Source organism: Strix aluco, chromosome 23 (assembly GCF_031877795.1).
Source record: "Strix aluco isolate bStrAlu1 chromosome 23, bStrAlu1.hap1, whole genome shotgun sequence".
Lineage (NCBI taxonomy): Eukaryota > Metazoa > Chordata > Aves > Strigiformes > Strigidae > Strix > Strix aluco.
In genome coordinates this window covers 99114-121990 of record NC_133953.1, presented here as the reverse complement: position 1 = coordinate 121990, position 22877 = coordinate 99114, and the positions used below count along the sequence as shown (strand labels likewise).

The 22877-nt window shown below is 53.0% G+C and overlaps 1 protein-coding gene and 1 long non-coding RNA gene across 6 annotated transcripts in view; both read left to right on the top strand.

Annotated features, from left to right (window-relative positions):
- Nucleotides 1-18410, top strand: part of C2CD2L (C2CD2 like) — a 43118-nt gene extending 24708 nt beyond the window's left edge. Inside the window, exons 16-30 of one of the 5 annotated variants that reach the window (XM_074848798.1) lie at nt 558-739; nt 3075-3153; nt 4294-4580; nt 6174-6353; nt 14144-14197; nt 15458-15519; nt 15599-15639; nt 15735-15798; nt 15874-15939; nt 16023-16063; nt 16149-16195; nt 16288-17670; nt 17753-17815; nt 17910-17967; nt 18319-18410. The gene's annotated coding sequence lies outside the window, so the exon portion shown is untranslated. Of the gene's footprint in view, nt 1-557; nt 740-3074; nt 3154-3567; nt 3846-4293; nt 4581-6173; nt 7946-14143; nt 14198-15457; nt 15520-15598; nt 15640-15734; nt 15799-15873; nt 15940-16022; nt 16064-16148; nt 16196-16287; nt 17671-17752; nt 17816-17909; nt 17968-18318 lie in introns of those variants that run through there. The other 4 variants (XM_074848794.1, XM_074848796.1, XM_074848793.1 and 1 more) reach the window with 4 other exon arrangements.
- Nucleotides 18411-18427: 17 nt separating this feature from the next.
- LOC141933772 (uncharacterized) lies at nt 18428-21662 on the top strand. The gene is made up of 2 exons (XR_012626215.1): nt 18428-18812; nt 19633-21662. It is a non-coding gene; the product is annotated as an uncharacterized LOC141933772 (long non-coding RNA).
- Nucleotides 21663-22877: the final 1215 nt, after the last annotated feature.

Here is a 22877-nt window from a genome sequence, read left to right as displayed (position 1 = left end):
CTCGCGTCCTGCGAGCGGCTTCCGGCGCACGCGCGGTGCCCGGGAGCGACATGGCGGCGCTCGGGGTGCGCTTCCCGCCGGCGCCGGAGGGGGAGGGCCGGCACCACCAGTGTGGCGAGCGAGACCCTTCGGCGGTCGCAGACGCGGGGGCGTCTCCCGCCCGCCTGGGGGTAAGCGGGACGGCGGGGCTCGGCCCCGCAGTGCACGGGAGCTGTTGGGAGCGGGCCGGCGCCTCGCGCCTACCACTTTCGGTTGTGAGAGGCCCGTTGCCGCCCCGGCTGCCCGTGGGCACGCACTGCTGGGGGCCCCGAAGCAGGGTGGGGGCCCGGAGGCCCGTGGGAGGGTTCGGGCCTGGGGTGAACAAACATAGCTGTTGACAGCAGTTGCTTCTTCTTTGTGCCTCCCGGGGCAGCCCTGAGGACTGAGGTAACCTTTCCTCCTCTGTGGGTGTCGTTGACTGCATCCGGCTGAGGTTTGCCCACATCGTCTCTGGCTTGCCTTGTTATTATAGTGGGGTGCGTGAAAAGGGAAAAGTCTAATACGACTTGTCTTTTTAGATTAGCTGCCGTGGCTGAAGTTGAAGAGAACGAACAAAGGTCAACCGGCTGAGGAGTGAAGCAGAGTGGCCCCAACCGGAAGCTGCCTCCATCTGCAGAACAGAGAAACCCTGCTTCTCTGAGTGAGGAACGATCCCAGTTAATAGCCCTCAGCAGACAACAATGCTCACATGTAACGCAGGGTCTGTATATGTATGCAGAGGTACAGTACGTCCTTGTATTGTGTGTGCGTGAGACATGCACGCTAGGTAACTGTGCACCCTCACATTTAAAGATGTAAGACGCTCTTACTCTCTTCGATGGAAATATAACTGGAGCTACGGAAGAGAAAGGGGGAGAGATAGCAAGAGGGAGAGAAGCGTCTGGATTGTACGTCTGTCCAGGCGGCACCAAGAGCGGGAGCTGCGGTGAGGCCCGGGCCCTCAGGCACACATCCCCTTTCTTCCATGTCCTGGTTCCTCCCTGCTGCCCTCTGCATCCCCCACCCCTCCCCGATCCCTGCCTGTCTCTGCCTTTCCCTGCCTCCATCTCTCTGTTGCGCTGTCCTTTGTTCCTCTATCATTCTCTTCTGGCCTGTCTGTCTGGCTCCCCATCACTCTGCCTGGCTTCCTGACCCTCTGCCTTTACCTCTCTGCCCTTTTTTCCGCTTACCTGTGCTCCTGTCCTTCTCTCTGTTCTTGCGTCCAGCTCCTCGTCCCTCTCTTTACCCCTCGGTCCTAGTCCCCGTTGCTCTTTTTGTCTTTCTGCCTTTTATGTTCTTCTCCCTGTCCATGTTTTTGTCTCCTGCTCCATTTCTCTGTCTATCTTTTGCTGTCTCTGTTCCTCTGTGCTGTTTCCTGCCCCTGTCCTTCGCCCCCCTCCAATTCTCTGTCATTCTCCCTGCCCGCCCCCATCTTGTCTCACACCTGTCCTGCTTGCTGTCCCTCTCTCTTTTCTGTATTTCATTTTCTGGCTGTATGTCCTGTAGCTTTTTTTGTATTCCTCCTGACCTTTTTTGCTATTCCTCTGTTCTTCTGCCTGTCCCTCTCTCTCAATGTCCTTCCATCCTACCTTCCAGCAGTATTTTTACTTTCTCCATCTCTATCCTGTTCTGTGTGCCTTCTCTTCCATTCCAGCGTCCTATTCCACGTCCCTCTTGTTTCCTGTCCTTCTCCTTGTTATTTCCCCTTGTCCCCCCTTCCTTTTCCTGTTCTCTCTGTTGCTTGGTCCTGCTTCCAGTCCCATTGTTTCTTGCTATATTCCTCTGTTCTGCTCGCTGTCCCTATTTTTTCCTTACTCTGTCCTGCTGCTCATTGCTATTTTGGAAATTCACCTTCGTCCTGTTCCCTAACCCTGCTTTTCTCTAGCACTCTATCCTGATCCCCTTCTCTGAAAATCCCACTTGCTATATGTCTTTTTTTTCCTTTCTCTGTCTCTCTTGTCCTGCTCCCTGTCCCTTTCTGTCTTTCTTCCTCTGTCCCTCCTGCTTCTTTCTCCATCTCTATCCTGCTCCATGTCCCTTTTTTTCTCTTAGTCATTCAGTAAATCTTCTCATCCCTATCTTTTCCGGCTTTCTCTCGGCCCTGCTGCCTGTCCCATAGTTTCTCACTATATCCATTTGGTCCCCCGAGGACATCCGTACTCTCACCACATCCTTTCTCAAGTTCCTCATTGTATCAGCGATCCTTTGTTTGTCTGTATGTCCGTGTTCTGCCTGCCCCCCAGAGCCGTCTTGTTCCAGTCACGACACCTCCCGCAGCTGTCTTTGTGCCCCACAGCACCCTTTGAGCTCTGCAGCCCTCCTTATGTTTCTCTTATTCAGACAAAAATTCTGTCATGTGATCCTACCGAGAAGGTAGTTCTGGTAGAAGATAGGTAGTACTTGTGGACTTGCTAGAAATGAAGTGTATCGCCATGGTATTTCGGGTTTTGTATAGGGAATTACAGCACATCCTTTTTGATAATTTTATTGTTGTTGCACGCAATGAATTATTTTCTTATATAGTTGAGTAGTACATCTACCTTTTTCTACCTAAGCCCCAGAAAAATTAGGTTTAATTACCTGCCCAGTCACGTTGCCAGCGCAACAGATGTAGTTGTAGCAAAAGAGCCGCTGTTTTCATCTCCAGTGACGGTCGCTTGCTCTTAAGGCAGGCGAGAAAACTTGCAGGTGCTCCCCTGGCTGCCTTTATGCCTACTGCTGGTTCACCCCTCCCCTTTCCCGGCGGACTGTGGGTACGCTGGTGGGTATAAGAGCCACTCCTGGCCTCTCCTGGGCTTCTCTGGTGTCAGTATTCTCCCGTTCCTTCAGCTGATGGCAGCTTTTGAGCTGTCTGAGGTCTTTGGGCAGATATGTTTTGATATTTAGAGAAGCCAAGGTGTCTGAGGTAAGAGCTTCCGGACTGAAGTTCAGCAGCATTTTTAATAGAAATTATGCTTGGATGCAGCTTTTTTTTTTTTCCCCTGTGTTTGTAGTTTTTTATTGAGTGGGGGAGAAAGATGGTTTAATAGGATGTTATGTTTCTTTTTTTATTCTAGGTGCATTGCATTTTCTCATACTTCCTGACTTTATTGAAGATGCAGCCTCATCTCTTTCACCAGATCTGCTATATACTGTGTAAGTTGCTGATATGAGTTCTACAGTGAGTTCTGCAAGTTCTACTCTCTCGCAGTGAGATTATGTAGCAGGGGTTAGGATGAACATTGAGCATTGGATGAGCTGGGGTGGTAGAGAGGAGGGGATTTTATTTTTTTTTTCTCCCAAAAAATAAAATCATATGGGGGATCTTTTATCTTACTGATTTTTCTATTATAATGAAATTTAAAGAAAAAGTTAAAATTTTATAATATTCGAATTGACTTGCATTGTTTAAATGGTAACTGCCAAAGAGCTATAGCATATAGTTTATTAGGTGTACTTAAGCTATTTGTTCTAAATATTTAAAAAGAGAGGTAGCTGAAGGTTACAGGGTTTTTTCCCTGATATTGTGTTGGGGTGCTCTGAAGTACTTTATTTCTGTCTCACTTTCAGTGGCGCGTTTCCTTGGCAGTTCAGCAGCATCTCTCTTGGGTGGTGCAGCTGGCCAGACGTCCCTGCTAATTATGGAACACGCCAAACCCCCTCGTCAAGTTATAAGTGTGTATTTTGGAGATAGACAGTCTAATGGTATCAGTTCACAGCTGGGCGAGTTCAGGAAATGCAAAAGGAAAATCAAATACTTACACATCCAATGAAAATAATTCTATGAACATATGCCCATATTTATACTAAAGAGTGAGGGACTGAGCTTTACTCTTTATTTTCTATTTTACTCTTTAAAGTTTTACACTTCACTCCTGATTTTATTGACCAAGCAAGCAGGATGTGCAGCAGCAGCAGCAGCAGCGCAAGGGCCGCGGCTGTCGCGGCGGATCCATAAGCCGTAGGTTCTGATGACGGTACGACCTCGTCCTGCAGCCTCGCAGGGTTCCCTCCCTGCAGCCCTGCTGTACGGACGGGATGAGACATTCCAACAGCAGCAAGAGCGTTTGCTTTTATGGGCAGGATGTGCTCGGGATCGTATCGATCGGCCTTGCTGGTGATTTGAGGAGTTGAAATTGCTCCGGCCTTGCCGGGGTGTGTTGTATGTGGAGCTGACTTGTTCACACAGAGTCCTCCCCGAGCTCCACTGCTATCCTGTCCCTTATTCTGATGGAACTTCCTTCTGTGTTACTTTTTTAAGATGCTGGAATAGGATTTGGGGTTTTTGTTTTTCAGATGTGTTGTTGTAAGCATCTCCTGATGCTCGATAGGTCCCCCCGGAACAGGTTTGCCTGCCAGCCATTAATGCCCTGCTTGTGTGGGGTGTGTCTGCACAGTGCACGAGCGAGCGAGGCTACGTGTATAGGAAGCTGCGTCTTGTAAGAGCTGAGAGTCACCTGTGTATTCTTCTAGGTGGAGGACAGCCAAGCGACTGGAGCTACAGAAGAGGAAGGGAGGAGAGAAGGAGAAAAAAGGGTCGGGAGTGGCAAAGTTCCCTGGCAGTGCTGAGAGCGAGAGCTGTGGTGAGTCCTGGGACCACGGGGTCCTGTTGCCCCTCGTGTGCATGTGGGCCCTCCCCTGTTGCCCTCTCTGTCCCACACTGATGTGATTTTTTTTTGCTTCCCTTTACCTCTGCTCTCCTCTCTCTTGTTCTGTCCTGCTCCCTCTCTCTCTTTCTCATCTTCTAGCTCTACCTTTTTTTTTCCGTGCTATTGTCCTGCTCTCTTTTTTTCATTCTCTGTCTCTCTCCTGCAGCCTAATGCTGGTTTTTTCCTTTTCCAGTTCTTTGTCCTGATTGGCATCAGTCCCTTTTCTCCCACAACTTCTCTGGCCTGTTCCCACTCATTCTTTTCCTCTCTATGCCTGCACATGCTCCCTATGTGCCTGTTGCCCTCCCCCCTTCTCCACCTCTCTCTATATCTTTGTCTCCCTCACTGATGCCCACCCCCCTCATTCTGTATCTCGCTATCCCCATCCTTCACCCTGTTCACCTCGCCCGCTCTCAGACCCTGTGTGCTGCTCCCTTTCTCGACTATCGATTGCTTCATCTCTCTGTCTTGTTCTCTGTTCCTGTCTTTTCTCATGCTCCACCTCTCTGTCATTCTCTCTGTTGCTCTCGTTGGTTCTAGGCCAGCATCCTGCTCTGTGTCCCTGTCCCTTCCGCAGTTGTCTCCTGCTCTCTGGCTCCCTGTCCCTCACCCCTCTTCTATATGCCTCTGTGCTGCCTCCTCTCTTTCCTGACCCCTCTGGCCTGCTACCCATCACTGGCTTGGCGTTCTTTCTCAACTTCTCTGCCTCGCTCCTGTCCCTTTTCTCTTCTTCTCTCTGTCCTCCATCTTCTCCCTATCTTTTTGCCTGTAAAGCTCCATACCACTGCCCATCCCATTGTTTCTTGCTATATGCCCCTGCCCAGCTCAGTGTCCCGTTATTTCTTGTGTTCTGCTCCCTGGCTTTTTTCAAATCCTGCAGCCCAGCCATGGTTTTAATCTCTCCCTCTAGTTGTCCTGATCTGTGTGTGTTTTTCCCTTATTTCCTCAACCACTCCAGCTTGTTCTGTACATTTGTATTGCTCTTGCTCTATTGGGGTCACCATTAGCCGGGGTCCTTATTTCTCCACACGGGAACAGAAACGATGCAACACCAATGTGATGATCAGGTCGTCCATCTTTTTTTTTTTTCCAATCCTGGTTACATTTATATTCTACTAAGTTCCGTACACGCACTCATCTATCTTCTAATAGGCTACAGGTCATCTACACGCGCTGTTCACGCGCCTCTACAAGCATTTGCATTGGTTAATTGCAATTAGCACGTAAAGCCCCAAACTTGCCAAAACTCCCTTATCTCATACCCTGTTTTGCTCAGACTTGTGTGCTTTTGCTGACCACAGGTGTTTCTCACTTACCTGCTATCTTGTGTGTTTTTGCCAGCCTTATTTTGCTGGCCTTGTCTTTGTCCTTGCGTTCTTCTGTCTGCACTAACTTTCCCCCAGCGCGGCCTAGACTCCTACATTGCTCCTTCCTTATTCTTCTCAGTCCATTTCTGTCTCGATCCATCTGTTCTGCTCCTCACTTATCAGTTTCTCTCTCTTTCCTCTGTCCTACTCCTGCACGTAGTGCGTGATCGAGTGAAGTTCCGTGTCTAGCAGGCCTCATCTCGTAAGAGCTATGAGACGCCTGCATACTCTCTTAAGTGGAGGACAGCCAGGCAACTGGAGCTACAGAAGAGGAAGGGAGGAGACAAAGAGAAGGAAGCGTCTGACCTGTCAAATTCTCCCGGCAGCACTGAGAGCTGCGGTAAGTCCCGAGTGCTCGGGGCCCTCTCATCCCTCTTGTGTGTCCTGGTCCCTCCCTGTCTTTCTCCTAGACTCCTCTCTTTCTGATGCTGCTCAACGTTTTTTGCTCACCTGTATCTTCCTTCTCCATCTTGCTTGGAGCAGCTCCCTGTCCCCATCTTGTAGGTCCTCCCTCTTTCTGCCCTGTACCCCACCACTGTTGTTGCCTTTCTCCATCCCTCTCTGTCCAGCTCCCTGTCCCTATTGATTAATTCCTCCCTCTTCCTGCACCCGCTGCTATTCCCTGCGATCTCCATCTCTCTCTGTCCGGCTCCCTGTCCCCAGTTTTTCATTCCTACCACTCCCCCTCATAGCCCATGTGGCCTTTTTCCTCAGTCTCTTTCTCTCTGGCCGGCTCCCTTCTGCTATTTTTTATTTCCTCTCTGTCCATCTTGTTGCCCATTGCTCTTCTGTCTTCTCTCTCCATGTCTCTCTGTCTGTCTTCCAGTCACTGTTCTTTAATTCCTCCCTCTTCCCTGTAGCCTGCTGCTATTTTTTTTCCCATTCTCCATCATGCTCTGTCTGGTGCCCTGTCCCTGTTTATCAATTCCTCCCTCTCTGCCCTGCGGTCTGTCTCTTTTCCCCATTTAATTTTTGCCTCTCTGGCTCCTTGTCCCTGGTTTTTGAATTCCTTCCTCCTGTGCCACATATCCCATGTGATCTTTTCCCTTTCGTGGTCTGTTTCTGGCTGGCGCTCTGTTACTATTCAGTAATTCCTCTCTTGATGCCTTGTAGTCTGTTGCTTTTGTCCCTTCTCCATCTCACTGTCTCTGTTTCCCCTGTTTTAGAATTTCCCCCCTCTTCTTTCTGTATGCATTGGTATTAGTTTTTGGCTCCAGGTGTCTTTTTTTCTGTGTCTCTGTCCCTGTTTCCTAATTCTTCCTTCTCTGACCTGTAACGTGTAGCTCTGTGGTTTGTTTTGTGTTCCTCCCCTGCCCTTTCCCTCCATCGTTTGCTGTCCTGACTCCCCATCCCTGTTGCTTTTTCCTCCCTCTGTGCCCTTCGTAGCTTTTTTGTCTTTTGCCATCTCTCTTGGTCTAGCTCCCTGCCCCCCTTTTTTTTTTTTCTTCCCTGTCTGTTTTGCTGCCCATCCCAGGTTTTTTTCCTGCATCTCTATGCTGCTCCTCATCCTTCTTTGTTGGTCTCTGTCCTGCTCCTTCTTCCTCTTTCTGCTGCCTCTTTTCTTCTCTCCCTGATGCTTTTTTCTGCATATCTGTGTCAGGCTCCCTGTCCCCATCCTCTCACCACCCCATTCCTCGCCTCTTGTTTTCTCGCTACCCCCATACTGGCCAGCCGGCTGCCCCTTTTCTCCTGTCTTCTAGTGTCCTGCACCCTGCTCCTCATTTTTGGCAGTCTCCAGCTCTGCCCAGCAGCCCGTTGTTCCAGGAGCCGACTGACTGACTGACTGTTCCCGGCTGGCCTGAGGAGCGTGGCTCTGGGAACAAGCCCCAAGGTGTGCCAGGGGCAGGGGGAGCATTAAGGGCCCTGAGCCCCGGAGCAAACTGGCTTCTGGGACTTGTTATGTGTGTGACTGAATAAACACTTGCTGGCTGCCTTTTGTGCTCCCTTTGCCCTGGGCGAGGGGCTGTGAGGGAGCCCAGGGGAGGGGTGATGATGCCCTGTGGGAGTGGGGGATGGCCTCCAGCTGTGGGCAATGAGGCTGATGGCAGCGGCCCCTCCCTGTAAAGGGGTTGCTCCAGGTGGAGGGGTGGGTGCTGCTGTTGAAAGCAGGGAAGCCCTCGGAGGGGTCAATGTGAGCCAAGGGAGGAAGCAGAGCAGTCACTGGGGGTTGCTGGGGTGTGGCTGCACCGAGGGAGAAGGTGAGTGGAGCTGTGCAATCAACTGGCAGCTCCTGGGGAAGGAGCTTGTGGGGAGGATGGTGGTGCCTGCGGGGTGGCACAGAATGGCAGGGGGGGCACTGCTCAGTGTTGGAGCCGGTGGCAGGGGCTGCCCAGAGCCGGCGGCGGGGACACCGTGGGGCAGGCTGTCCAGGGCTGTGCCTGGTGGGGCTTCTGGGTGTGTTGGTGGGGGTTGGGAGGGGTGAACAATGGTGTCCCTGCAGGGTCAGAAAGTAGGGAAAGCTGCCTCTTACAACATAGCAGGACCTGTAGTCCTGGTATATGGTCAGCCACGTTGGTTCCCTGGGGCACGCTGGGACATGTTGTCTGCTGGCACTTGGCTTGCAGGCGGCTGTGCTGTGTTTGCCAGCACGTGCCAGGAGCTGTAGGTTTTGCAGACTTGGCTGCCAGGCAGCTGCATTGCTCACAGGCGCGCGTAGCACGGCATAGTCCTTGCTACCACTACGGCCCCTGTAACGCAGCACGAGGGATAGTTTTGTTGCTGCTTTCATGTGGTTTCCTGTGGTCTTCCAGCCGCTTCCCAAAAAGCGTTGTGCCCATACCTCGAGAGTGCGTGTGCAGCGGCGCACCGCCTGGCATCCGATGAGCAGTACTGCCACTCGGCCGTTGCTCGTGTGGGGTGTGACGCTCCCCCACGCTCGCTGCTGCTGTCTGGCAAACGCAACATGGTACTGCAGGTGGGCGATGCAGAGGTGCCCCCATGCCCCACACTGCCACCCACCAGTAACGTCAACGCAATGCTCCAATGCCTGTGGGGTGGTGCGGCCACACTCGGTGCTGCCTCCTGGTAGGGAAATGCTGCTTGCCACCCCACGTGCACACTGTCGGCATGCGCTTGGTGCGCAAAGTGCAGGACTGCAGTGCCAGCACTGCACGGGTGTGCAGCACTGCCAGAGCTGGCTTTCCTGCTGCCGCAGTATGATGACTTGCTGGGCGTGATTCCTGGTGGTGGGTGAGGGCTGAGGGCACTGGTGAGGCCAGCAAGCCCCTTTGGCAGGTGTGGGGGCACCTCCTGCCTGCTGGCCACATGGCAGTGGTGGGACAGGAAGCTTCACACCACCAGCTGTGTCATCCCTCCACTCTGCTGGAGGTGATCTGGGCTAACTTAGGGGAGTTAGTCAGAGAGACCATCAAGGTCACTCTGAATTATTGGCAATGTAAAGTAAATATATTGCAACCGGTGATATTTTTGAGAAGGAAGTCTTATAGGATCTAATTCTGCTTTATTCTCTAGTCCGGTTTTGTTAGAAGTTAGGTAGCATGTGTGGTCTTGCTAGAAAAGAAGCGTAACCCCGTAGCATTTTGTTTTTTCATAGCAAACTAAAGCACATCATTTTGGATAACGGTATCGTTGTTGCATGTAGCCAACTACTTCTGTATGTAGCTTAGTACAATATCTATCTTTTTTCTATCTATAACCTAGAAAAGCTAATTTTAATTGCCTATCTGGTCACATTGCTGATCCAATAGATGTAGTGAAAGAGCAGATACTGTGATTTCTGGTAAGGGTCACTTTCATCATTCGGCATTTTGCACACTGTAAAGCAGATGAGAAAACTTACTTCTGCTCCCTTGGCTGCTTTTATACCTTCTGATGGTTCACCCCTCCCCTTTCCCAGGTGATTGTGGTCAGGGTGGTGGGTGGGGCCTGGGGTATATGAGCCACAGCCTCTCATCAGGAAGCTCATTCTACTTCTGGTTTTCTCTGAGGTTGGTGGTCTAGTGTTCCTTGAGTCGATGGCAGCTTTTGAGCTGTTGAAGTTGTTTGGGCATGTGTGTTTTGATAATCACATAAACAGAGGTACCGGAGGTGAGAGTTTCAAGATCAGTCAAGGTTCAGCGGCATATATAAGAGGAGGTGCACTGGCACATAGTGGTTTATTTTCAGGTAAGTAGTTTTGTATCAAGTGGTGGTGGGTGTGTGTGTTTAAGATCACTTGTATTTTCCTGGCTTTTCTGACTTTATTGAAGATGGAAACTTTTTTTTTCCCTCCAGTTTTGCTGTATACATTGTAGGTTGCTGATATAATCTGTCTGAATATCTGTATCTTCCTATTTGTTTGAGTGCACTACTCTATCTTTTCTTACTGTACGCTTTCTGTATTATTCTGTTATATTATGTAGTTATTTCTAGTAAAATACGCCTGCTCTTTTCACTCTGGTGTCTGAGTTTAACTGATATCCCTAATCAGCAAAACAGGGGGAGATCAGGTGGCGGTTTCCCACGACGATGTTTGTGGTAGGGGGGTGTCGCTGTAGGAGCGATTTTATGTTGGTTTGGCTTTGGGCTGAGCTGTAGCTGGCGGGGCGCTACTTCCTGGCAAGGGGATGGACGGGCGAGCTGTCAGGGCCAGAGCTGCGGTAAATTTAATCAGACAGCTTTGCTGGATTCTCTCAGCTCCTAGTGTACACTCCAGAAGAACGGTTGAATGGGAACAGCAATTGTCATTGATTTATTTATTTTTTTAAACTATTTCTGCAATCACCAGGATTTGAAAAACTAAATCGGAAAATCTGAGTTAAGGAAAAATATCTAACAATATGTGTGCCTTTAATAGTAACTGTACTGGTTTCCTAGGGACTGAAGTTGTACTATTTTGTCATTAAACCAACTTTGCACTCCAGGGTAGCGTTTTAAAAGGCTGCTGAGGCTGCTCTGACTTATACTTTTCAGTAGCCGCTATGAGTTCTGGATCACAAGGAACACTGTTCTGTTCTGCACAATGGCTGTGCCAAAAATCCTACCTTTCTGTGGGGGGTATAAGATTTGGCAGCACTGGCCGTGTAGTCCTGTGCATCGTGGAGGTATTGTTCAATGGCTGTTTCTACTTGCTTTAGAAGGTTTCCACATTTGTGCAAGACGGAGCTTCAGTGTACAGTTTCGTGCTTCTGCCCCCGCCGGCCAGCTCGCATGCGCGGCGGCTGGCTCCGCCCGCGCGGCGGCTGACCCCGCCTCTGCAGACCAGAGCGCATGTGCGGCGGCTGCCCCCGCCCCCTTCGGTCAGCGCGCGTGCGCGGCGGCTGCCCCCGCCCCCTTCGGTCAGCGCGCATGCGCGGCGGCCGCCCCCCCCCCCCCCCCCCCCCCCCCCCCCCTTCGGTCAGCGCGCGTGCGCGGCGGCCGCCCCCCCCCCCCCCCCGCCCCCTTCGGTCAGCGCGCGTGCGCGGCGGCCGCCCCCGCCCCCTTCGGTCAGCGCGCGTGCGCGGCGGCCGCCCCCGCCCCCTTCGGTCAGCGCGCGTGCGCGGCGGCCGCCCCCGCCCCCTTCGGTCAGCGCGCGTGCGCGGCGGCCGGCCCCGCCCTGGCTTGTCAACGCGCGTGCGCGGCAGCTGGCCCCCGCCCTGGCTTGTCAACGCGCGTGCGCGGCGGCTGGCCCCCGCCCTGGCTTGTCAACGCGCATGCGCGGTGGCTGGACCCCGCCCCCGCCGACCAGCGCGCGTGCGCGGCGGCCGCCCCCGCCCCCGCCGGTCAGCGCGCGTGCGCGGCGGCCGCCCCCGCCCCCGCCGGTCAGCGCGCGTGCGCGGCGGCCGGCCCCGCCCCCGCCGGTCAGCGCGCGTGCGCGGCGGCCGGCCCCGCCCCCGCCGGTCAGCGCGCGTGCGCGGCGGCTGGCCCCGCCCCCGCCTGGTCAGCGCGCGTGCGCGGCGGCTGGCCCCGCCCTGGCTTGTCAACGCGCGTGCGCGGCGGCTGGCCCCGCCCTGGCTTGTCAACGCGCGTGCGCGGCGGCTGGCCCCGCCCCCGGAACGGCTGGCCCCGCCCCCCGCCGGTCAGCGCGCGTGCGCGGCGGCCGCCCCCGCCCCCGCCGGTCAGCGCGCGTGCGCGGCGGCCGCCCCCGCCCCCGCCGGTCAGCGCGCGTGCGCGGCGGCCGCCCCACGCCCCCGCCGGTCAGGTGCGCGTGCGCGGCGGCCGGCCCCGCCCCCCGCCGGTCAGCGCGCGTGCGCGGCGGCCGGCCCCGCCCCCGCCGGTCAGCGCGCGTGCGCGGCGGCCGGCCCCGCCCCCGCCGGTCAGCGCGCGTGCGCGGCGGCTGGCCCCGCCCTGGCTTGTCAACGCGCGTGCGCGGCGGCTGGCCCCGCCCTGGCTTGTCAACGCGCGTGCGCGGCGGCTGGCCCCGCCCTGGCTTGTCAACGCGCATGCGCGGTGGCTGGACCCGCCCCCCGGAACGGCTGGTCCCGCCCCCGCCGACCAGCGCGCATGCGCGGCGGCTGCCCCCGCCCACTTCGGTCAGTGCGCGTGCGTTGCGGCTGGCCCCGCCCCCGCCGGTCAGCGCGCGTGCGCGGCGGCTGGCCCCGCCCCCGCCGGTCAGCGCGCGTGCGCGGCGGCTGGCCCCGCCCCCGCCGGTCAGCGCGCGTGCGCGGCGGCTGGCCCCGCCCTGGCTTGTCAACGCGCGTGCGCGGCGGCTGGCCCCGCCCTGGCTTGTCAACGCGCGTGCGCGGCGGCTGGCCCCGCCCTGGCTTGTCAACGCGCATGCGCGGTGGCTGGGACCCGCCCCCGGAACGGCTGGTCCCGCCCCCCGCCGACCAGCGCGCATGCGCGGCGGCTGCCCCCGCCCACTTCGGTCAGTGCGCGTGCGTTGCGGCTGGCTCCGCCCCCCGCCGTTTAATGCGCATGCGCGGCGGTTGGCCCCGCCTCTTCGGTCAGCGCGCGTGCGCGGCGGCTGGCCCCGCCCCCGCGGTGACTGGTCCCGCCTCTGCAGACCAGCGCGCGTGCGCGGCGGCTGGCTCTGCCCTCGCGGCTGCTGGCTCCGCCCCCGCCGGTTAACGCGCATGCGCGGCGGCTGGCTCCGCCCCCCGGCGGTTGAACACGCCCCTATCGGCCAGCGCGCATGCGCAGCAGTTGGCTCCGCCCCTTCGGTCAGCGCGCGTGCGCGGCGACTGGCCCCGCCTGCACCGACCACCGCGCATGCACCGCATCTTGCTCCGCCCCCGCGACGTCTGTCCCCGCCGCTGTCGGTTATCGCGCATGTGCGGCGGCTGGCTCCGCCCCCACCGACTAGCGCGCGTGCGCAGCGGCTGGCTCCGCCCTCTCGGCAGCTGGCCCTGCCCCGGCCGGTCAACGCGCATGCCCGGCGGCTGGCCCCCGCCCCCGCGGTGGCTGGTCCCGCCTCCGCAGACCAGCCTGTATGTGCGCGACTGGAGCGGTGGCGGCTCATAAAGCGCGAGTTCGGAGGACTGAGGGGCACTCCTGGAGCACTTGCGGCCCATAGAGCGTGAGTTCGGAGGTCTAACGGGCACTTCCGGCGGTTAATCACAGTGCTGGTCGCTGTTGTTACCGCGGAGGGGGGGGAACGTGGGCTGGGGCTGGAGGAGCCCCCGGGGCGGGGCAGTGAGGCTGCGGGCAGCGGCTCCTCCCTGTCTGGGCGCGGTGCTGGAGGAGGAGCCGGTGCGAGCCGAGGGAGCAGCAGAGAGAAGGGGAGCGGGGCCGCGCGGTCGGTCGCCTGGCGGCTGCCGGGGAAAACCGCGACGGGGTGGGGGGGCTGTGCGGTGCGGCGGGACCGGGGGCAGAAGACGCTCCGCGGCTTTTCTGACTTTATTGAAGATAGGAGCTTGGTTTTTTCCCTAGTATTGCTCTATACATTGTAAGTTGTTGATATCATCTGTCTAAATAGGAACAAAAGTGAGATGATGTAGCAAGGGTTAGAATGAGCATCTTGTGTGCATTTGTATATGGAGTTTTAGCATTTCATAAGAAAGGGGCGGGGATGTAAGCCACAGTGTCTTTCAGGGTACGGGATGGCTCATTGCCTTTCCTAATTGCCTGCAGAGCACGGTGTTGTTTTAGAGGTGCTGTGTAGGCAGCCTTTGGAATCGGATGAGCGTTTGAGGTGAGCTAGGGTAGTAGAGGGCACAGGCCTGGTGTTTTCACACAAGCACAACTATGATGTTTTGTCTTTTGATGTTATAGGTGCCACAAGCAATGATGACCGAGGCATCTAACAGGGGAATTGGTGCGGAGTAGGTGAGTGGAAAGTACGATGCTTTCTAGGTGGAGAGTGTTGTGGAAGAGAGCTGTGTCAGCTGACACCATGCTGACTGCTCATGCCTTTTTGTGCAGCTGATGAAGAGGAACCTGGTGCCATAGGAATATCCTGGTTATCTCATGTGGTTTTTGTGGAAGATGGCTTCAGACTCCCAGCCCCCAGATAAGTTGGGAGACTGGTGTTTGGGAGAGGGCTCTGGGGGGAGCCCAAGGTTGGAAATTGCAGGGAGGGGTTTTCAAGTTAGCATAGGGGAGAGGACTGTCCGGGAACGGTGCCCTTTGGGCAGGGAAAGGGAGCAGGTTACTTTTCTGCACAAGACTGCCATGTGCCGGGCAGGGCAGTTCCAGCCTATGGCTGTGTTGTTATGTAGTTCATGTTTTCCGTTTTATGTGTCTTAGAGCTTCCTTGGGTCACGACATCCTCATCGCTCTTTGTGCTGAAGTGGCACAGCATGTGCTTCTGGTGCCATCCCTCGGGTCTCAAATGCCTGTAGTCATCGGCACAGTGCCAGTCTGGTGCCTTTTTTATTGAGTTACAAGCCTAAAGCATGGATAGGTCTTGGAAGTTTCAGGTCGGTCTGCTTTTGCAGCGTTGTCCCAGGCTGCATTAACATCTCTGGTCTTGAGCAGTCCATCTTTGCAAAGACCTTTTCTGGGAGTTCTTCCCTGCATCCTTACATGCTTAGGTCTTGAAGTAAGGTGTCTTGCATATGAGTCATCCCAGTTGCTCCCATCTGTTTTTGTCTTGGGCCACAGTGTTTGGCTCTTCTCAGCCTGCCACAGATTCTTCCTCTTGACCCCCTCGGTCTTCTCATCTGGCACTGTCTCTGGCCGAGGGGTCATTCTTGGGAGAGCTTGTTTTAATGTCTCTGTCACAGCATTTGTCTTGTATGTGTGCACTGTTGGTCTATGCCTGTTTGTGTCTGGGTTGGAGCTGCTCTGCCTGGAGGCACAGCAGTGATAGTCAACAAAAGAATAGCAATAAGAATCTATAGGTAATAGGGTGATAAGCCTAGACTTTGTAGGCAAAGGCGTGCAGTCGGTTTCAGAGCAAGTAGCCATATATGCAGCAGATGTAAGAGATTTCTCTGTAGCGTTATGCAGAGACGCTGGGGATGACCAGGTTGTGTTTAATGGCAGGCTGCAATGACAATCTAGATGGCGTACCTAAAGGAGACCTCTGGAATTGTTAAGCCATCACTTGGCATCCAGGTGACTCATTCGATATGTTTTTTTCAGATGCAGAGGGGTGACCTGTGTGCCAAGGGCTACAGAGGAGGCGAGCAGAGCACTGTAAGAAGGTAGGTCGACGTGCGGTGTCGGAGGGAAGACGAGACTGGTGTCTATGTGAGTAGCCTATAAGCATGTTTTATTTTGAAGGTGTGAAGAAAGACACCGGCACCAGAGGCGACTCGAGCAAGGTGTGGTATGACCTGTGTGCTCAAGTAGCAGTTATTTTTCAGGCGTTGTATTGTTGGTGAAGTTAGAAGCAACCCTTGTTGTTTGTGTCTTACAGGCGGTCCCCAAGACTCCACAGGAGAACCCGTGAGCAGCAGAGGTGGAGTGGGTGAGCGCACAAGGTAAAGGAGCGGGAGAGGGTTATTGGTGTGGGCAGGCTGTAGTTTTGGGCAGTATCCCACCAAGTGTTACTTTAGTTTTTGCAGGTGACGTTTGTAGCCTCGGAAGGGTGAAGCCGCATGCTCGACGAGCGGTCTGAGAAGGTGAGGCGTCGTCAGCCAGGTCTGCATTTAAGAGCAAAGTGTCCCATGGCATGTAAGCGCAGCATTTCTCTTTGGTTTTCCAGGTGCAGTGCAGGCAGCCTTTGGAGTTGGATGAGCCTTTGAGGTGAGCTGGGGCGGTAGCAAGGAGGAGCAGGGGCGGGTGACTTGTCAGAAGCGCAATGGTGATTTTGCGTCTCTCGGTATCTTAGGTACCACAAGAGATGATGGCCGCAGCGTCTGACTCTGGAACGAGGAGGTGAGCGGTGCTTCTGAGGGGGGGTGTCGTGGAAGAGGTTGGCATTAGCCAACACAATGCTGACCGGTCGCACTCTTTGTGGTGTCCTGCAGATGACGCAGAGGAACGTCCCGGTTAGCCCATGTGGTTGTTGTGGAAGATGACTTTGGACCCCGGCCCTCTGAAAGCTAAGTTGAGGGTTCAGGGCTGGGAAGGGTCTGGGCAGAAGGGACAGGGTTGGGAATTGCAGGGAGGCCTTTTCATGTTAGCGTAGGGGAGAGGACTGTGCAGGAGCAGTGCCCTTTGTGCCCACAAAGGGAGCGAGTTACTTTCCAGCACCAGAGTACAGTGTGCTGGGCAGGGCAGTTCCAGTCTGTGTCATTGTGTAGTTTGTGTCTTCTGTATTCTATACTTTACACCATGCTGTCATCAGGTCTTGATGTCTCCGTAGCTCTTTATGATCAGCAGGCATCTCAATAGCCCTCCCAAGAGTCTCGAGTACATCGCCTCATCGGCATAGCGCCTGTCGAGCCCTTCTTGTCTTGCAATTATAACCTGAAGCATGGAACCATCTGGTGCGTGTTGCGATGAGGATGTTCTTGAGCAGTCATTTCCTGCAGGGGTGAGCTAGGTGACACCTGAAGCTCTGCTGTTGAGAGTTATTTCTGCACATGCTTGTCTTCTGGGGCTTCATCCCCATGTCTTAGGTTTTGAAGGCCTGGCTGCTCTTGTGTCCATCATTCTGCTTTTGATGGTAACTTTGTCTCACGGGCTGCAGCGGTCGCCTCTCATTTTGGGGCCACTACAATGCATCTGTGCCATCGTGGTGCCATAGGGCTTCTCTGCTGGCAGCGTCTTCCCTACGGTCATCGTTCTTCTCGCTCGTGGTCCTCTCGTGTCTCACAGTCACTTCACTTGTGGTGTCTGTGTGTGGTGTTGGTCTGTCCCACGGTTGGAGCTGTCCTGCCCAGGTGTGTAGCCATAGAAGAGACAAGGGGAGCACAGACTTGTAGTTGTGTAGTAATATGTTGATCTGCCCAGATGCTTTTGGCAAAGACCATACAGTTCATCTCTGGGCAAGTAGCTGTAGACAGCTGCCACGGAGTTATTCTCCTTGTGTTTGGCAGGTGCTGGAGGGTGGACTTGCTGGGAGTGGCAGTTTGTGCAGTAGCAGAGCGGGTTGAACCTTGAATGAGTCTTAGCTTGTAGGTGGGGCTCAATATTTAGGATTTTGGGTATTTTAATGGTAGTTAGAAGGGAGATGGAAATGGAACGCAAACCTTTGGTCTCATAAAAGTCTTGGTTAACAACGAGGTGGCTTGCCTTATGTGATTGGAGTTGTTTAGGTGCAAAGCGAGAAGCTGCTTCCTGAAGAGTGATGGAAGATGTCAGAGGATCTGTGTGACCGGTGGCTCTGATGAGCTTATTCCGGTTTTATTTTCTAGGTGTGAATCGATGTGCAACATGGGGTACCTGCACTCTTGTACTTCGGCAAGGTGAGTGGTGACCAGTGTGCTGACGCAGCAGTTTCTTGAGGTGTCATAATATTGTTGTAGCTAAAGTCATGCCCTGTTTTAGTTCTATAGGTGGTGACCAGGCCTCGGCACAGCGGATGGAAGAATCCGTCTCTGAGCGGCCGAGGTAAATGAGCAGGGGAGAGGAAGTGCCGTGAGCAAGCTGAAGATTGGGGCCGCATCTCTCCCCATGCTTTTTCCTCATGGGCTTTTTTTTGCAGGTGCTGCACTCCTTCCCAGAGGGCTGACGCTGCACAGCCATGAGCAGTTTGAGGAAAGGTGAGAGAGTTGTTAATCGGACTGATCAGACCTGAATTGCTGAGGATCGTGCAGCAATTCAAATGACCATTTCTCTTTGCTTTTGCATGCATTGTGAGTTCTCTTCTCAAACAGCAGAGGATTTGAGGTGAGTTGGTGGAAAAGAGGAACGGCAGGCGGGGAGCTGTCAGGTGGGGGACTGCTTCCGTGTAGGATGGTGGCTGCATTCCTCCAGTTTTGTGGCTTCCATGGGAGAAGGGGGAGCTCAACATAGGGTTAGCAGGAGCGGTGTGCTCTTCTGAGGAGGGTGTCATTGCTGCAGAGGTCGATAAGGGTTGGCGTGTTGGTGACTGGCGGTGCTCTGTCTTGCAGGTGATGAAGAGGAACCCGGTGAATGCAGTGGGAACCCCAGTGAGATCATGTGCTCCTGATGAGGATGAATTCTGGACCGTGCTCTCTGAAAGATAAGTCAAGGGGCCAAAGCAGTGGGTGGGGTGGGGCTAGAAGAGGGGGTAGGACATCAGGGTTGGTGGGAGGGTTCTTTAGGTTCTGTTAACTTTGGGGCAGGTAGTGGGCCTGGGGCCTGTGCATGACTGTGCGTCTCTGGGCCTCTTGGGGGGGCCGTGCGTCTCTGGGCCTCGGGTTTGGTTTTGTCTGACATGAGTGTTACATTGTATGGTATTTAAGTGGCAAGAACATTGCATAGCTCTATATCTGTATTGTGTAACCTTGTGGAGCCACTGTTCTTGTGTGTGAGAGTTGAGCAGATCTCAACTGAATTGTGAGGTAGCATGAGGGAAACCTCTAATTCAGCAATAGTTTTCATATTGTTCTTGCAGGCACCTTGTGGCAAGAAACTAGAAATGGTGAGTGAGACTTGTTGTGAGATGTGCCCTGGCAAAGCAGCTCTGGGATGAGTGGGTAGACTTGTGTAGTATGTTTAGTGTGTGTTTGTGTGTTCCTTAGTTATGTGATGTGTTGATGTTTGTTTTGGCCTTCACTTTTGAGGAGCCTCAGGCATACTCACATCCTACTCTGCACGCAGTAACCATCCATTGCATTTTGCAGCCTTGAGTTATTTGCACAGCACCCATTCTGTCTTGCTAAGCATTGTGCCATTGAAGCTCAATGTTACTGATCCACTTTAGATCCATTGTAGATGGATTTGGTTGGTCTGTGATGTAGCTCGATCTCAGAATAAACCACCAGGTCTAGTCTCTGTGACTCTCTCTTCTGAGATCTTCCAAGGGAATCTTCATTGTCATTGTAGTCCTTAGTCTTTCACAGCATTTTGTCTCCATTACTCACTAGGGTGTTACCGCCCATATATCATCCAGCAGTCTGGCGTTCTTCCATGACAGGCCACACCTGGGCATCTGCATCACATCACCTTGGCATCATTGTGTGTACCGTCAGGCTGTGTCTTTTGGTTTGGCATTAACTCTAGCCTGTGTGGTAGTCCTGCATCCTTAGGTCATGTTTGTGAGCATGTAGATGTGTGTGTCTGAGGTGGAGCTGTTTTGTGTGTTTGTAGCGATTCTGTATGGGGTGGAATCATCCCAGAAGGGGATGATGATGTGCCGGTGAGCGTGGCCTGTTTGGGTGGAGGTTGTATAGGTTGGTTTTGGGGATAGCCAGTAGTTATCAGCAAGCAGGCTCTAGAGTTCCTTCTTTTGCATTTTGCAGGTACAATAGGGCCACTGGGAATCCAGAAGCAAATCCTTCCATGAAGTTTGTTGGAGTGTACAAAATGAAGCAAAGAAGGACTGGGGGTGGTGCACTGAGGGAAACACATTCGTCTTCTTCCAACTGTAAGGGCATCTGGTGTGGATCATGTGGAGGGGTGGTGATGGCTTGAGGTGCATGATGATGCAGTTCCAGGCATGGTTATGGAATTGGAGTGCTCTGCCACTCCGGGAAGTGATGATTGGATAGAGTAGATGTGGAATGAGTGTTAGTTTTGGAAGGCGTCTATCCTTGTATGTGAGGATGTCTTTCATTTCAGGATATATTGGATGTAGTGAGAGTTAACATGTCTTTTAAAAACAGTAAAGAAACTCTTGAGCAGGGGGATTTCTTTATCTCTGTGACCTGGTTTATTGTAGTTTAGTCCTGGCTACTCTGTCCATTGATGTTCGTGGCCACTGTTTGGGTGGAGGTTAGGCTCAGGCTGTGGCATTTGCAGGCAGGGTGAATTTTGAGGCCTTGAGGAACCACTTTTGCAGGAGTGCTGCAACAATGGGGCAAGGAAGTGTTGTGGGGGTCAGGTGGCTGGGTGGGTTTGGTGAGAGCAGGGGGTGGTTTGTGGGGTAGCTGAATGAGTGGTGTGTTTAGAATGTGTCTGCCTGTGCATCACTGTTTAATGTTTTATTTTTTGTTGCAGGAGGAGTATTTTGAGCACTTAGGAAAAAAATAATAGAATAAAAAAACCTGAGCCGGGGGTTTGTGGTTTTTTTTTTTTTCCCCCGGCTGGGGTTTTTTACCCTGGTTCCGGCTGCTCTGCAAGGCGATGATTGTCGCCAGTATTTGGATGTGGAGTGGTCTAGGAACGGGGTTTTTGCAGGCAGGGTGATTTTGTAGGCCCCTGGGAACGGTGTTCCCGAGGAGCCGTGCAGCCATGGGGTGAGGTTGTGTTGTGGCTGTCCAGTAGTGGGATGGGTTAGCTGAGAGCAGGGGGTGGTTTGTGGGGTAACTGAATGAGTGGTGTGTTTAGAATGTGTCTGCCTGTGCATGACTGTTTAATGTTTTGGTTTTTTTGTTGCAGGTGGAGTATTTTGATTAGTTAGAAAAAAAAAAATAGAATAAAAAAACCCCAGCTGGGGAATTTTTTTTTTTCCCCGGCTGGGTTTTTTTTCCCTGGTCCCGGCCGCTCTGCAAGGTGACTATCATCGCCAATGTTTGGATGCGGAGCGGTCTAGGGATGGGTTTTTTGCAGGCAGGGTGATTTTGGAGGCCCCTGGGAATGGTGTTCCCAAAGAGCCATATAGCCATGTGTTGTGGTGGTCTGTTAGCAGGATGGGTTAGCTGACAGCATGGGGTGGTTAGTGGGGTAGCTGAATGAGTGGTGTGTTTAGAATGTGTCTGCCTGTGCATGACTGTTTAATGTAATGTTGTATATTTAGTTGCTGGGGGAGTATTTTCAGTATTTAGGAAAAAATAATAATGAATAAATACAGCCCAGCTGGGGGATTGTATTTTTCACCCTGGTCCTGGCCACTCTGTGAGGCAATGATTATTGCCAATGTGGCGCAGTCTATGGATGGGGTTTTTGGCAGGCAGGGTGATTTTTGAGGTCATTGGGTATGGTGTTCCTGGACTCATGTATGTCATAGTCACTGAACAGTTATGAAACTAGTTAGTAAAGACATGATCCTAATGGGCATGTGTGAAATGACCATAAATGATGTGAGATGTAATAGTGGTAGGTAAAGCACTCATGGTTTTACAGTTTGTGAAGTTCATAAGTTTTTGTGTAATTTAGGTTCAATAGAGGTGTATTTGCTGTTGGTTCCATGGTTTAATAAGTATGTAAAAGGTGGTTTGTAATGTGGATCTAGTGAAGGTGTACTTGCAGGGCTTGTAAGGTTTCCAAAGTTAATAAAAGGTTTTTTCGCAATGTAGGCTCAAAAAAGATGTATTTGTTATTGGTTTTAACTTTTACAAAACAGCTTTTACTTACTTTATAATGTAGCTTTAATAAAGATGTACTTGTTGGGGTTCACTCCTGTGTGGTTTTTTTTGATGTCTGACTTAGTCTCTCTCTCCCTCTACCTTTGTCTGACTTTGCCCCCTCTGTCTTAAATCCTTGTCTGACTCTGAGACTCTGTCTCTCAGTGTCTTAACTCACTTTTTGTGTCTCTCTTTTTCTATTCGTGTATTTCGTTAATGGGAAATTAGCAGCACTAGAACATGCCTGTTGCCTGGGAGTAATGAAATAAATTTTAAATTGAATAAATAAAACAGATTACTCCCAGGCATTTTGGCCATGTTCTACTTCTGCACCAGACTTTTTTATTTTTTTTCTTTTTTCATACACAACCAACTAGTACTAAACAGACTACAACCCTACCCGCTAAAAACACACTTCCTAGCCCCACCCACACAATTACCCTAGGGCAGAGTCACTGTTTCCACCTGGACCCTATTCCCGATTGCACACCGGATTAGGGTAGGTTAGGGTTTAGGAGTTACAGTGACAGTGTAAGGACTAAGGTTGGGGTTAGGGGATAGTCATTACAGGTGACGGCTTAGGGTTAAGGGGGGGTTAGGGCATAGGGTTACAATTAGGGGCATAGGGTTAGGAGTTAGGGTGACGGGTAGGGGCATAGGGTTAGGTTTAGGGTTACGGTTTGGTTTTAAGGTTTAGAGCTAGGGTTGGGGTTAGGGTTAAGGGGGGGGTTAGGGTTAGTGTTTAGGGTTCGGGGCAAAGAGTTAGGTTAACGGTTATGGTTTGGTTTTAAGGTTTAGATCTAGGGTTAGGGTTAGGAGGCAGGGTTAGGAGTTAGGGTGAAGGGCATAGGGTTAGGTTTAAGGTTTTGGTTTTAAGGTTTAGAGCTAGGGTTAAGGGGGGGTTAGGGTTAGCATTTAGGGTTGGGGCATAGGGTTAGGTTGAGGGTTATGTTGTGGTTTTAAGGTTTACATCTGGGGTTAGAGTTAAGGGGGGGCTTAGGGTTATGAGGCCTAAAAGGGGTAGGAGGCTGGAGAGAAGTAGAGGCCAGAAGAAATTGGAGGCCGAAAAGGAGTGGAAGGCCAAAAAGTGTGAGAGCGGTGAATAGTAGAGGCCAGAAAAAATCAGAAGCCGAAAAGGGGTGGGAGGCCAAAAAGGTGTGGGATGCCAAAAAAGGGTGGGAGGCTGTTGAGAAGTAGAGGCCAGAAAAAAATGGAGGCCAAAAAGGAGTGGGAGACCGGTGAATAGTAGAGGCCAGAAAAAA